General features: G+C 48.0%; 1 protein-coding gene across 2 annotated transcripts in view; it reads right to left on the bottom strand.

The window, feature by feature from the left end:
* Positions 1–5,230, bottom strand: part of sipa1 (signal-induced proliferation-associated 1) — a 159,035-nt gene extending 153,805 nt beyond the window's left edge. The window contains exon 1 of one of the 2 annotated variants that reach the window (XM_069893988.1): positions 4,884–5,230. The gene's annotated coding sequence lies outside the window, so the exon portion shown is untranslated. Of the gene's footprint in view, positions 1–3,297; positions 3,767–4,883 lie in introns of those variants that run through there. The other variant, XM_069893991.1, reaches the window with a different exon arrangement.
* Positions 5,231–15,299: the final 10,069 nt, after the last annotated feature.

Here is a 15,299-nt window from a genome sequence, read left to right as displayed (position 1 = left end):
TGGGGGGGGAGACGGTGGAGAGAGTGGGGGGAGAGAGAGATGGGGAGAAAGAGACTGGGGGGGAGAGAGAGACTGGGGGAGAGAGAGAGACTGGGGGAGAGAGAGAGACTGGGGGGGAGAGAGAGAGACTGGGGGGGAGAGAGAGAGACTGGGGGGGAGAGAGAAACTGGGGGAGAGAGAGAAACTGGGGGAGAGAGAGACTGGGGGAGAGAGAGAAACTGGGGGAGAGAGAGACTGGGGGAGAGAGAGACTGGGGGAGAGAGAGACTGGGGGAGAGAGAGAGAGAGTGGGGGGGGAGAGAGAGAGACTGGGGAGAGAGAGACTGGGGAGAGAGAGACTGGGGAGAGAGAGAGACTGGGGGGAGAGAGAGAGACTGGGGAGAGAGAGAGACTGGGGAGAGAGAGAGACTGGGGGGAGAGAGAGAGACTGGGGGGGAGAGAGAGAGACTGGGGGGGAGAGAGAGAGACTGGGGGGAGAGAGAGAGACTGGGGGGAGAGAGAGAGACTGGAGGGGGAGAGAGAGACTGGGGGAGAGAGAGACAGAGACTGGGGGGAGAGAGTTAGGAAGGGAGAGAATTCTATCTGCTTGGAATTCATAATAGGGAACGAAGGTAATCACATGTGCACCCCCTTAACCGCACAAACTAAACCACTGCTTAGTACAAGGGGAACTAGAAGTGATTAAACCATTTCCAGTCATAGGGCTTGGAACTGGAAAGGTACCATTGGGTACATCGAGGATATGACTGGGAAATTCAGAATGAGGAAGTTGGAGGATGGGGAGAGAGTGGGAGAATTGACCCACTGACAGGAGAGGCAGCAGGTACGGGGCAATGGGGAGAGACTGGTGGGGAGACCAGGGAGGGGAGAGGGGAGACCAGGGAAAGGAGAGACTGGGGGGGAGAGAGAGACTGGGGGGGCGAGAGAGAGACTGGGGCGGCGAGAGAGAGACTGGGGGGGGCGAGAGAGAGACTGGGGGGGCGAGAGAGAGACTGGGGGGGGAGAGAGAGACTGGGGGGGAGAGAGAGACTGGGGGGAGAGAGAGACTGGGGGGGAGAGAGAGACTGGGGGGAGAGAGGGTCCTGGGGGGAGTGAGGGTCCTGGGGGGAGAGAGGGTCCTGGGGGGAGAGAGGGTCCTGGGGGGAGAGAGGGTCCTGGGGGGAGAGAGGGTCCTGGGGGGGAGAGAGACTGGGGGGGGGGGTGTGAGACTGGGGGGAAGTGAGACTGGGATGGGTGAGACTGGGGAGCAGAATTATCTAGTCCAGGTCTGACCACAGGAACAATGGGATTGACCATATGCTCGGGCCCTGGATATAATGGGCTGAAAGCAATGATCTCACAGCACACAGAGACGCACCCCCACTCTATAGTAGGGGTGCCACACAGTTTCCAGTGCCTCCTCTAGTTCTTAAATATTGCCCTGGAGATTGGTAAAAGACAGCAGTGACCAGAAGTGTCTGTTGACTTTAGCAACCAAAAGATCTGGAGGAATTGTCCAAACAACCCCAAACCTTCTTTGAACAAAGTTTCTTGCAGCACAGTCACTTCTCCACCGCCACCCCCCCACCCCACCCCACCTCCCACCACCACCACCTCTCTGACCTCTCTCCCTTTCCCCATTCTCCTTTCACACAGAAATGATAAATTCTCATCTTTCCCCTTATCATATCCAATCTCACCCATCATTGTGTGGCCATGCACAATTCCAATGCTATCTAGATAGATCCGCTCGGTGAATGGTACACTCAATGTCAGCAAAACCAAGGAGATAGTTGTGGACTTCAGGAGGAAATCTGGGGAACACAACCCAGTCCTCATCAAGGGCTCAGTAGTGGAGAGGGTCAAGAACTTCAAATTCCTGGGCTTCAACATCACTGAAGACTTTTGTAAACTTCTGCAGGTGTACCGTGGGGAGCATCCTGGCCGGTTGCATCACTGTCTGGTACAGAAGAGCCAACTCTCAGGACAAGAATAAACTTCAGAGGGTTGTTAACTCGGCCTGCAACATCCCGGGCACCAGACTCCACTCCATCGAGGACATCGACATGAGGGGGTGTCTTAAAACAGCAGCCTCTCTCCTCGAAGACCTGCCCACCCAGACCACGCCCTCTTCACTCTGTGACCATTGGGGACAAGGTACAGGAGCCTAAAGATGAGCACTCAGTGGCCCAAGGATGGCTTCATCCCCTCCACCATTGGATTCCTAAATGGTCAATGAACCAAAGACACTGCCTGACTTTTTGTGGACTATTATTTTTTTTTGGTAACTGGGTGGGGGGGGGGGGGGGGTGAGGGGAAGCCAGACATGGAATGGTCACTGCCAAACCATGCCAGATCTGGGGGCCAGACTCAAGGGTGCTGGGAGTGGATGCCAGATTTCAGATCAGGAGCTTCACCCATAGCCAGACAGGAGTCAGACACCTGGCTCTACCAAAATACAAACCTCCCTCCCCTCCAGGTCTCACTCTCTCAGAACAGCCGCCACCCTGAAGTTCCCACCTCCCCTCTAACACACTCCCCGTTCATTCCTGCCATCATGGAGAAGGGTCCAGAGGGTGAAGCATACACTAACAGGCAGTGCTGGGCATAACAGAACAATACACTTCAATTATCCTCCCAGAACCTGGAGTCACACCACCCTGGGATTGTGACAGGCAGGATGCGTCTGGTCCCATTTGGAATATTGTTCACCTCCCAACAACAGACTCAACCAAAAACACAGAGGAATTGCATCATTGATGGAATATGCCAACCTGGAATGTGGTCTCGGAACAATCATTAGAACAGCTACATGTTAAGTCAGTATTCTAACTGGCTGCATCGCTGCCTGGTACAGAGGCACCAACTCTCAGGACAAGAATAAACTCCAGAGGGTTGTTAACTCAGCCTGCAACATCACAGGCCCCAGACTTCACACCCTCGAGGACATTGTCATGAGGTGGTGTCTTAAAAAAGCAGCCTCTATTCTCAAAGAGCCACCACCACCCAGGCCATGTCCTGTTCACTCTGCTACCATCAGGGAAAAGAGGAACAGGAGGCTAAAGACGAGTGCTCAGCGGCACGTTCAGCATCTTCCCTGCTGCCTTCAGATTCCTGAATGAACATGAACCACAGACACACCTTCACTTTCTCTTCCTTTGCTCTATTTTTTTTAAATAGTGTATTTACAGAAATATAATTTATAGCAATATTTACATCTGTGATACTGCCACAAAACAACAAATTTTGAGACACATTCATAAATTCTGAAACTTGGGAAGTGGAGCCAAGTTAGAAACACGGTTTAAATCCTTCAGACCTTGATGACCTTGCTATGTTGAGTACCCTGTCTGAGGTCGAGAACTTCAAATTCCTGGGGGTTGACATCTCCGGGGATCCGTCCTGGAGCCTCCACATCGATGCCATCACGAAGAAGGCCCGCCAGCAGCTAGACTTTGTGAGGAGATTCAGGACATCATCAGAGACTCTCGGAAACTTCTACAGGTGTGGAGAGCATCCTGGCCAGTTGCGTCACTGCCCGGTATGGAGGCGCCAACTCTCAGGACAAGAATAAACTCCAGAGGGTTGTTAACTCGGCCTGCAACATCCCGGGCACCAGACTCCACTCCATCGAGGTCATCGACATTAGGCATGTCTTAAAAAAGCAGCTTCTTTCTTCAAAGAACCCCACCACCACCACCCAGGCCAGGCCCTCTTCACTCAGCTACCCTCAGGGAAAAGGTCCAGGAGGCCAAATATGAGTGCAAGATGAGCTTCTTCTCCTCTGCCACCAGATTCCTGAATAATCTATGAACCACAGACTTTTCTTGCAGTTATTGTAACTTTTTTTATATAGTAATATTGTAAGATGGTTATAATATGAACGTTTGCCACAAAACGTTGAATTTCATGACTTGTTCATGACAGTAAATCCTGATTCTGATTTCTCCAGCACTTGGTGTTTGTTTTTTTTTAAACTTTTCAAAGACCGTCAGGTTTAGGAATATCTGAGGCAAAACAAAAAATAAATTAAGAGGCTTTCTCCTTGAGCCGAAATAAAACCCAGCGACCTGGGCAGCTGGCAACTTTTGCGTCGGCCAAGCAAAAGCCCATCCACATTCCTCCGGCGGCCACTGCACCTTTAAGAGCCGCTGGCCGGCCAGAAGGGCGCACAATGAATGCAATTAAAATTGCCCCCTCCCTCCGACCCCTCTCGTCGATGTGGGTCGGCACCAGAGCTGGCTGCGGGGGGGGAGGGGGGATAGTGGGGAGGAGAAGAAGCATTAAAGGTCTGGAAAGCGCAAAATGTTGTCCGGCATCCCGAAATGTACAATGTCAAACTGATATTCGGAAAAGCTTTTACACTCAAAGAAGAAAAGAAGCGATGTTAGCCGAATCCAAGATTGCAATGTGAATAAATGTCCCGACCGGATGCTAAAAATATCCGTTAAATATTCTTCGGATGAAATACAAACCCAATGATGGGAAGGAAGGTTTGGTTTACATTAAAGAAAGCAAATATTCGTATATACGGACGGACAAAGAGGAGTTGTTTTTTTAAAAATTGGAAGGTTAGTCCTGGATACATTGTATCCAAATGCCACAATTTATATATTGGATACATTGGAACCCAAAATGCTACATTGCCGGCACGAAAAAAATTGTGCTAAATTGGATACATTGTAGCCCAAATGACACATTTGCACTGGATACATTGTGACCCAGATGACACACTCGCATTGGATACATTGTTACCCCCAATGATGCATTTGCATTGGATACATTGTAACCCAGATGCTACATTTATAAATACTAGATACATTATCACCCCAAATGCCACATTGGATACATTTTTAACTGCTGATACATGGAGGCGATACATTTCTTGTTCCCCGCCGTTCCTACCGTAGCGTTGATGCGACCCTTTGCCTTACTGTCCTTGGGAGAGATTCGGATCCATCGCCGCTGCTCTCTCTCTCTCCCCCTCCGCTCCCTCACGGGCCCATGCACCGGCCCATGTGACAATAGCCTCAGTTAAAGCGGCGATGCCGCAAACTCAGTGTTCATCCGTCCTGCTCTCTCCTCTCTCTCTCTCTCTCTCACCGTGCCTTTGTCATTCTCACCCTCCCTGCGCCTTCTCCAGCCCCTCTGTCCCACTCACATTCTATCTCCATTCATTTTAAATTTCATTTCCTCCGCTGATGAATGGACACACACGTTCGTGTTGTCACTTCGGAAATTCTCTCACCGTCGATCTCCCTTCCCCACCCGTCCGTCCACCTACACCGTCCACTCCTCCACCCTCATCCCCTCTTCCCCCAACCCTCCACCCGTCATCCCCCACCCCTCCACTTTCAACCCCTCCTCCCCACCCTCCACCCTCATCCCCTCTTCCCCCAACCCTCCACCCCTTATCCCCTCTTTCCCAACCCTCCACCCCTCATCCCCCACCCCTCCACCTTCAACCCCTCCTCCCCACCCCTCCACCCTCATCCCCTCTTCCCCACCACCTCATCCCCTCTTCCCTCCACCTCTCATCCCCTCCACTCTCATCCCCTCCCCCCACCCCTCCACCCTCATCCCCTCTTCCCCACCACCTCTCATCCCCTCTTCCCTCCACCTCTCATCCCCTCCACTCTCATCCCCTCTTCCCCCACCCCTCCACCCTCATCCCCTCTTCCCCAGCACCTCTCATCTCCACTTCCCTCCACCTCTCATCCCCTCTTCCCCCACCCCTCATCCCCTCTTCCCCACCCCTCCACCTCTCATCTGCACTTCTTCCACCCCTCCACCACTCATCTCCTCTTTCCTCCACCTCTCATCCTTTCTTCCCCCTCCCCTCCACCCTCATCCCCTCTTCCCCCACCCCTCCACCTTTCATCCCCTCTTCCCCACCCCTCCACCTCTCATCCCCTTTTCTCCAACCCTCATCCTCTCCATCTCTCATACTCAACTGTTCCCCATCCTTCCTTGCCCCCTCCAGTCCCTCTCCCCCTTTATCTCTCCCGTCTGACCCAAACACTCTTTCCCACCTGCCAAACCCTACACTGCATCTCCTCCATCCCCCCCCCCACCCCCGAGACATTGCAAGTAAGACCCTGCATCAGACTGAGATGGGAAGGGAGGGTGGAAATGGAGCCTGCATGAAATGATGGAATGAAGGAAGATGTGGTTCTTTGATTGAATTTAGCATGTTTAATTGTAATAATGATGTTAATACATTGTTTTAGTTCAACTGACCTAAAAATGTTTTGCCACTGATTTTCATTTGTACTCAGCATCTGATGCCTCTTGTGTCAGTGTCCAACAAAAGTCAGCCAGCATCAATGGATCCCAGTTGCCCTGATACCACTTTTCCATGGTCACAATGTCCTGGTGAAACCTTTCACTGTGTTGGTCAATGACCACACCCAGATCAGCTGGGAATACATCCCAGTGTGAATACAGAAAATGAATTTTCAATGACATGTTGCACTGCATGGTTTTGGATGCTTGAAGTAGACTTAAAATATGACACGAAGTGGGTTATATCTAAAAAATGGGACATGACAGGAAAGTTTTAAGGTGATTTTTGTTATCAGAAGCCCAAAATCCATAAAATACACCCAAAAGTGTTCAGGAAACAAAATCATCATTGTCCAATGGAATTGGAAATGTCACTGCTATTGGGCTGTGGATGAGTCAGGCCAAACAGGAGGTGGGGGGGGGGGGGGATTCGGCAGGCCCAGGCCCACACCCAGGTAGGGAAATGAAGGGTCACCCCTTTCAGATCATGACGTAGGGTCTCTTGGGTCACTCCAGATCCCAGTGTACTTATGTGATTGGAACCACAGCACAGAAAGCAGGCCCTTCTAGTCTGTGCTCACTGACTTTCACCCTATCCATACCCCTCTATGCCCTTCCCACCCATGTACCTGTCCAAATTCCTCTTAAGTGTTAAAATCGAGCCCACATTCACATCTTCAGCCAGCAGCTCATTCCACACTCCCACCACTCTGTATGAAGAAGTTCCCCTTCAACTTTTCCCCTTTCACCCTTAACCCATGTCCTTTGGTTTGCATCTCACCAACCCTCAGTGGAAAAACCCTACATTTACTCTGTCTGTCCCCATAATTTTAAACACCTCGATCAAATCTCCCCTCGTTCTTCTATGCTCCAGAAAATAATTCCCAACCTGTTTAACCTTTCAGTTCCTGAAGTCTGGGCAACATCCTAGTAAATCTTCTCTGCACTCTCTCAATCTTATTGATATCCTTCCTGTAGTTCTGTGTAGTTATGGGTCAGCACAATGCCCTTACAACACCAGCGATTGGGACTGGGGTTCAAATCCCATGCTATCTGTGAGGAGTTGGCACGTTCAGTGTGGGTTTTCCCGGGGGGGGGGGGCCTCCAGTTTCCTCCCACCATTCGAAACATACCCAGGGTTGTAGGATAATCGGGTGGCTTGGACCTGTGGGACAAATGGCCTGTTACCGTCTAAATTTAAATTAAAACCGCACATAATACTCCCAATTTGGCCTCACCATTCAAAGCCTTATACAACTTTACCATAATATCCTGACTCAATATATGTGCCAAAACCTCTCTTAACGACCCTGTTCACCTGTGACGCCATTTTCAGTGCATTATGTATCTGTATTCCCAGATCCCCCTGTTCTACCGCACTCCTCAGTGCCCGACCATTTACCGTGTAAGTCCTATCTTGGTTGGTCCTTCCAAAATGCAACATTTTGTCTGCATTAAACTCCATCTGCCATTTTTCAGCCCATTTTCCAGCTGGTCCAGACCCCTCTGCAAGCTTTGAAAACCTCTGGGTGTGTTTTTGTTTTAAGTTCGCCCAGGGCAAGAGGAACTTTAAATGTAAAACATCGACCATTCCTTCCACCATCCCCCTCCACAGATGCTGCTTGACCCATCAGGCAGAATCTTCCCCCACCCTGAAACCAGATGCCAATCTCACAGTTCTGAATATTGATTGATACTTGGCTGCCACTTCATGCACAGCAAGATCCCACAAATGAAAGGGTAAATAACTTCAAAAGGCGACAAATGTAACAACAGGCAGCAGCAGCTTTGTCTGGAAATCAGGTTGCTGTCGGGAAGAGCAGGTGATCTTTGCCGGCAGTGGCAGATAAGCTTTGCTCTCAGAGTGGGAGGGAGTGAGCGAGAGAGGAGAGTGACACAGACTTTGGTTCCAGAGGGACAAGCTGGCAAGCTTTCGAAGACAGCCTGGTCAGAGGAGAGGACTGGCTCTCTGGTGTTTCCCTGGGAATAGGAAAAACTGAAAGGAACTCTGTGATGACTTGAAAGAAAGAGGTGATCATCTGGAGAACCCCAAGGGGGCAAGTTTCATCAGCAAGACACCGGAGTGGCTGATTAAAAAGGAATCAGTTGTGGCTGTCCTGGAACAAGAAAAACTCTCTCTCTGAAAACCAACAAGAACCCTTCTGAGTGGTAACCGTGTTAAGAACCAAAGCCTGGTGAACATTATTAATGTTAACTTCTGTGTATAGTACAAGCATTGCCTGCAACCAGTGAGATTGGACCTGGTGATGCAGTCATGGGCTAGTAGCACCAACAGGAGCAGACTGAGTGCTCAGCACCAATGCTCACCGCTCGGCTACTGACCCAGACTGACTGCGGCCTCTCAGTTAGGATGTCCAGGGTCCAGTTCAGAGAGGGATGGTGGGTCCCAGCAAGGACGGCTTCTCCACCAACCTCCAGGGTCAGGAAAGGTCATTCCTGTTAATTACATTTCGATTCCCACCAAACAATTAAACCCAGGTTAATGGTCAAACAATGAAGCTCCTGTTGATCCATCAAACAATTAAATTTGGATCAATCAGAGATTGATTGCTTATTAACCAGTCGAATAACACAGGAGAATGCATTTTGCATCCTGAAAACTCGGGCATATTTTATGGATTTGGGGCTGCTAATCATAAAAATCACCTTAAAATTTTAGCTATAACGTATTTGTGTGATATCCTGTCACATTTTAAATCTATGTCAAGCACATAAAACCGTGAAGTGTAACATGTCATTGAAAATTTGCACTTGGATGTCTTCCCAGCCGATCTTGGTGCAGTCAGTGACAAACATGGTGAAAGATTTCACCGGGACATTGCAAACATGGAAAAGCAGAATCAGGGCAACTGGAATCCATCAGCGCCAGCCGACACTGATGTGAGAGGCATCAGATGCCGAGTACAAATGAAAAAGAGCAGCAGAACGTTCTTAGGTCAGTTGAACTAAAGCAAGATGTCAGGATCATGGTGCGGTTAAACGTGCAGAATTCAGTAAAAGTTCATGTTTCTCCAACTTCCTACGTGATACAGCAAATCTGAAGTTATCTTTGTGTTCAGCTTGAAGTTGGCTGTTATGATCCCCTATTTTTTTCCCCCAGGAAACAAGCCTCTGTAAAACAAAAAAAAAATTCTTGTTCAATGTAATTGTACTCTGGAAGGTCCAACCAGTTAAACAACTAATGACCTAACAAAAAAATAAAATGTTTAATAATAAAATTGTCTTTGAGTGATCGATCAAGCAAGTAAACTTTGAGTGACCCTCAGGTTTTATTGAACCATCAATTAAAACTTATTGAACTGCCATTAAATAAATTAAAATGTGATCTACGAGCCCAATACATCAAAATCCTCCCCACCGTCGAAAACATCTCCAGGGAATGCTGTCGTTGGAGAGCAGCAGCGATCATCAAGGGTCCACAGCATACACTCTGTTCTCACTGCTGCCATCAGGGAAGAGGTGTTGGTGCCACAAGACTCGCACCACTAGGTTCAGGAACAGCCACTCCCCCTCCACCATCAGAATCCTCAAGGACAAACTCAATCAGGGACTTGTTTAAGGACTCTGACTATCCACATTATTTATTGGTGAATGAGCAAAGGTTCCCACCTGCTTCAAAAGGGTATCAATCTGACCATGAGCAGAATATGCTGCCTCAATGGCTATCACCCAGTTGCATTCACATCTACTGTGAGAGATTGATCATGGTATCTCGGAGGATCTTTCCTGGACCCAACACACCAGTGGTATCGTGAAGAAAAGTGCCTCGACTTCCTCAGGAGTTTGCGGAGGTTCGGTATGACACCGGAAACACTGGCAAATTTCTGGAGGTGCAGTGGAAAGTGTGCTGACCGGCTGCATCACAGTCTGGTACAGAGGCCACCAATACCCCCTGAGCGTAAAGCCCTCCAAAAGGTAGTGGACATGCCCAGAACATCACATGCAAAACCCTCCCCACCCATCAAGAACATCTCTCTCAGCACACACTCTGTTCTCACTGCTGCCGTCAGGGAAGAGGTCTCGGTGCCACAAGACTCGCACCACCAGGTTCAGGAACGGCGGCTCCCCCTCCACCATCAGTCTTCTCAACAACAAACTCAACCAGGGCTCTTGTGCACTTTATTGATTTTCTTTTTGTTCTGTTTGTGTTGCAGTTTGTTCACATTCGTTATCTGTTTACAGTTCTTTATTTGTTTACGCTGTGTACAGATTATTTTCTGCATTACCAATTAGTGGTAATTCTGCCATGCCCACAGGAAAAAGGAATCTCAGGGCCATACGTGATTTCATGGATGTACCGACAATAAATCTGAATCTGATGGCCAGAAATAACTCACACCTAAAAGATCTGGATGCACTGCAATTAGCCTACCATCACCATCATTCCACAGCAGATGTGATCACATTGGGTCTCCACTCAGCCCTGGAACACCAAGACAACAGCAACATGTATGTCAGAGTACCTTTCAGAGGTTATAGCTCAACACCATCAGAGCTGGTCAGCAAACTTCAAACCCTGGACCTCTTGCACCTGGATCCTTGATGTCCCCATCGGAAGATCACGGTCAGTGCGGATTAGCAGTGCCTCCTCCTCACTGGCGATCAACGCAGGGACCCCTCAGGGATGCGGGCTTAGCCCATTGCTCGACTCTCTCTCTCTACACCTGTGACTGCATGGACGGATACAATTCAAAGGCCGTCTACAAAGTTGCTGGTGACACCGCCGGTCGTTGGCAGAGTCGTGGACGGCCATGAGGAAGCAGCCAGAGGGGGGGGGGGGGAGATCAACCAACTGGTCGAGCGGGGTCACAATGATGGCCTTGCACTCAACACTAGCAAAGCCAAGGAACTCATTGTGGACTTCAGGAGGGGGAAATCAGGAGAACACAAACCAGGGGACAGGGTTAAGAATTTCAGATTCCTGGGTGTCAACATCTCTGAAGATCTAAGCTGGGGCTTTCACGTTGATGTAATCATGAAGAAGGTTTGCCAGAGGCTATGCTTCATGAGGAGTTTGTGGAGATTCAGTATGTCACCAAAGACTCTTGCAAATTTCTACAGGTGTACCATGGAGAGCATTCTGACTGGATGCAGAGGTGACATGCACAGGTCAAGAAGGGTTGTGAACTGGGCCAGCACCCGTCTTCTCTCCATCGAGGACATCTACAAGAGGCGGCGTCTCAAGAAAGCAGTCTCTAACCTCAAGGACCCGCACCATCCAGACCACGCCCTCTTCACTGCTACCATCCAGACGGAGGTACAGGAGCCTGAAGGTGAACACCCAGCAGCTTCTTCCCCTCCGCCTCCAGATTCCTGAATGGACAATGAACCACAGACACTGCCCCTCTTCCTCTCTTCCTTTGCACTAATTTATTTCTAAATGTAATTTATAGCAATTTATGAGCTCTTGTTTTAGTAAAATGGGATCATCACTCTAAGGGATAGTGGAGGCAGACAGGACTGAATAGTCATATTGAACATAACCACAAGTCACAGCCCAGCAATAATTCGATGCATTGGAAGAACTGAGGGAAGGCTTGCCACAGACTTTCAGATTCGATACATTTGCAGACACTGTGATTTTGCAAAGGGAGAACCATTCTGACGGCTGGAGAGAAAGCAGCCTTTTTAAGCAGCTCTTGTGATCAGCCATTTTTGTGAAATTCAGTGCAAAGCATGGTCTGTGAATGACTGGGCCTTTTCAGTGGATTGACCTGTGCCAGGAGGGTCTTTTAGGAAGCAAAGTACTTCATTTTGATTGTGATTAACAGTGATGGTCACTCGGAGAGATCGGCGCCGGGGTCTTGGAAGCTTCGTGGAGGCCACCCAGTTTGAGTCACACCTACAAAAGGACCAGGAGTGTTGTGATCACAGTTCGTGTGGATGGACATTCCTTCAAAGGCAACACAAGGAGAATTCATGAGCCTGAAGCAGCCGCAACTCTCGTCTTCCTGAACATTAATTCTGGGCATCAAAGTTCAAAGGTCTATGACTCAACACTGGATTTTAAAGACTGAGATTTGAAGTAGATTTTGGCCTAGAGTGTAATGGTTTGGTATATTGTGCGCGCACACACAAGAGACACCTCTGTATAGTTGGGGATAGATTTAATGTTAAGGATAGTTTAAAAGACCACAGCTGAATAAAATTGGTGTTTTAAAATTAAACTCTGTCTGTTTCTATTGCTGCTCGCTCTGCGCAGTTTGTAACACTGCAAAATAACTAATTTTGTGACACATGCTCATGACAATAAATTCTGAATTCTTATTCTCTCTATTGTACCCTTTGTTTCCATTTCTTTGCTTACATTTCTCTCTTTTGAATACATATCTTTTCTTGAGTAGTTTCCACCCCCCACTATTTACCAGTAGAAATTCTGCCTGGCCCACAGGAAAAATAATCTCAGGGCCGTATGTGATGTTGCGTATGTACTCAGGTTGCTTGGAGGGAATGGGCAGAACCAGCACTAACAGCTCCCATCTTGTGACGGCTGGACACAACATGCTCCTACCTACTGGCAATTAAGCCATGAGGCATAGTGACCCAGAAGCACCCGCAGGACCACTGAGAAGCTCTAGCCTACTCAATGAGGTCTTTCGCACTTCAGATGTGTTACGAGGCCAGAGGACCCCAAAACCCAGCAGCAGTAGATATTCACCAAGTCAAAGGGTTACTTCAACAAAAGTTGCTTTTAATTATCTTTAAACATGAAAGCAGAATCACACTTTAACTTAATTAACCTAACTTAACCCCCTTCTAATTCGAAGCGCACGTGTGTGCAAGTTTAGAAAAGTTCTTTGGTTCACAGTCCAATCTCACTTCTCATTCCTCCAAGTTCACTGGTTGCAGGCAATTCTTATACTGTACACAGAATTTAACATGTATAAAGTTCACCAAGCTTTGGTGCTTGAAAGGTAAATGGTTACCGCTCAGGCAGGTTCTGTCGGTTTTCAGAGAGAGATTTATCGTACGTTGGACACCCACAACTGATTCCTTTTTTAAATCAGCTACTTCAGTGTCTTGCCGAAGAAACTTGCCCCCTCAGGGTTCTCCAGATGATCACCTCTTTCTTTCAGGTCACCACAGAGTTTCTTTTTGTTTCACTTATTCCAAGTGAAGCATTAGACAACCAGTCCTCTCTTCTTGCATGAACCACAAGGGCTTTGACCAGGTTGAGCCAAGCACTCACAACCCATCTTCCAAATGAGTTTTCCACAAGCTTTCCAGCTTGTCCTGTTCCAGTCCCAGCTGCTGCTGCTGACTGTAAAACTGATCTGTGTGTGTCTCTCTCTCTCTCTCTCACACACACACACACACACACACACACACAAAGCCTATTTGACTCTCTCTGCTGGCAAAACCACACAACCCTCCCTTTCATCTGTTGCCTTTTTGTAAACAACAATCCATTAGTGAAGTCACTTGGGCACTCTCCAAAGTTCTTTCAAAGACTGTTGGCCCTGATATGTCTAGCATGGACAGAGCTCCAGTATTTCAAATAAGATCGGTTTTAAAGTGACCTACCCAAAAAAACCATGCCCCAATTTATCTCCCAAAAACATATTCTATCACAGATGTCATGACCCCAGGTCACGTGTTGTGTTGTCTACATTAAGCTTGACAGCACGTCAATAAAGGCTTTTATTCTTCTCTGGCTGACAACATCAGGTGTGGTCTTGTTGCACCATTCAACATGATGGCACATGAGCACAAACTTCATCCGCCACACTTTAATGTGGAGAAACTGAACCCTAATTTACCAAACTGTTGTCTGATGGATTCAAATAATTGAATTTACTTGACCCAACCAATTAAGACTCAGAACATTACAGTACAGGTCCTTCAGCACACAATGTTGTCCTATGTACACTTACTTAGCAATCTAAACCAGTGGTTCTCAACCATTTTTCTAATGGCATAGGTGTGGTGTGTGAGTGGGGAGAATAAAGGTTGAGAATCACTGATCTAAACCTTCCGTACCTCACACCCATAACTCAATTTTTCTTGAATCCATGAGTCTGCCTGAGTTTTAAAAATGTCTCAGTTGGACCAGCCTCCTCTGGAACAAACATTCCTCCCACCCTGGGGAGAAAGGCACTGGCCGCCCACACCTCAAACTTGTGGGCCAGTGGTTCTCAACCTTTTCCTTTCAACTCACACCCCACCTTAAGTAATCCCTATGCCACCGGGACTTTTTGATTAGTAAGGGACTGCTTAAGATGGGAAGGTTGAGAACCACTGCTCTAGACCCAATGATTACTGACATATTTGGCTTGAGAAAAATTGTCATTGGCCCCATTTCCTTGGGTGCTCTAAAACCGTGCACATAACGAGTCAATGAAGGATGATTAAAAGTGGTTTTCAAACATTTTTCTTTCCACTCACGTCCCACCTTAAGCAAGCCCTTACACAGAGCACCAATGGCATAGGGAATAAAAGGTTGAGAACCACTGTTGTAGATCTCTCATCCTTCTTCGCTCCAAAGAGGGACCCCCCCCCATTCTGCCTCACAAGACTTGTTCTCCAATCCAGGCCACACCCTGGTCAATCCCCTCTGCCCCCTCCCCACAGCTTCCAAATTCTTCCTGCAATGAGGCAGCCACAACTGAACAGTTTTCCAAGTGTGGACTCACCAGAGATTTGAAGACCTACAACATGACCTCATAATTCTTGGACTCAACTGACACATGTGACAACCCAACTTTGATACTCCTCCAATCTCTAAAGTGACCCAAACAATGGATCAATCCATCAAACCACCAGATTCTGCCCAATCAACTGAACTCAAAATGACACAACCACTTAAACTCGAACCCACTTGAACTCTTGTGAACAATTATATCCAATTGACCCAAACAATTAAACTGATTAACCCATTAAACAATTAAATTCCAATTGATCCAAATATTTAGACACCAAGTCTGAACAGATAAGCATAATTAAACTCTATTTAAAGATGTACTCAGTTGCCACCCTCGACTTTTGAATTCCAATATGTAAAACATTACAGGCCCT

This window comes from Narcine bancroftii, chromosome 8 (genome assembly GCF_036971445.1).
Source record: "Narcine bancroftii isolate sNarBan1 chromosome 8, sNarBan1.hap1, whole genome shotgun sequence".
Classification (NCBI taxonomy): Eukaryota; Metazoa; Chordata; class Chondrichthyes; order Torpediniformes; family Narcinidae; genus Narcine; species Narcine bancroftii.
Note: the sequence above shows the minus strand (reverse complement) of the source record. Positions and strands in the feature narration are given on the sequence as shown.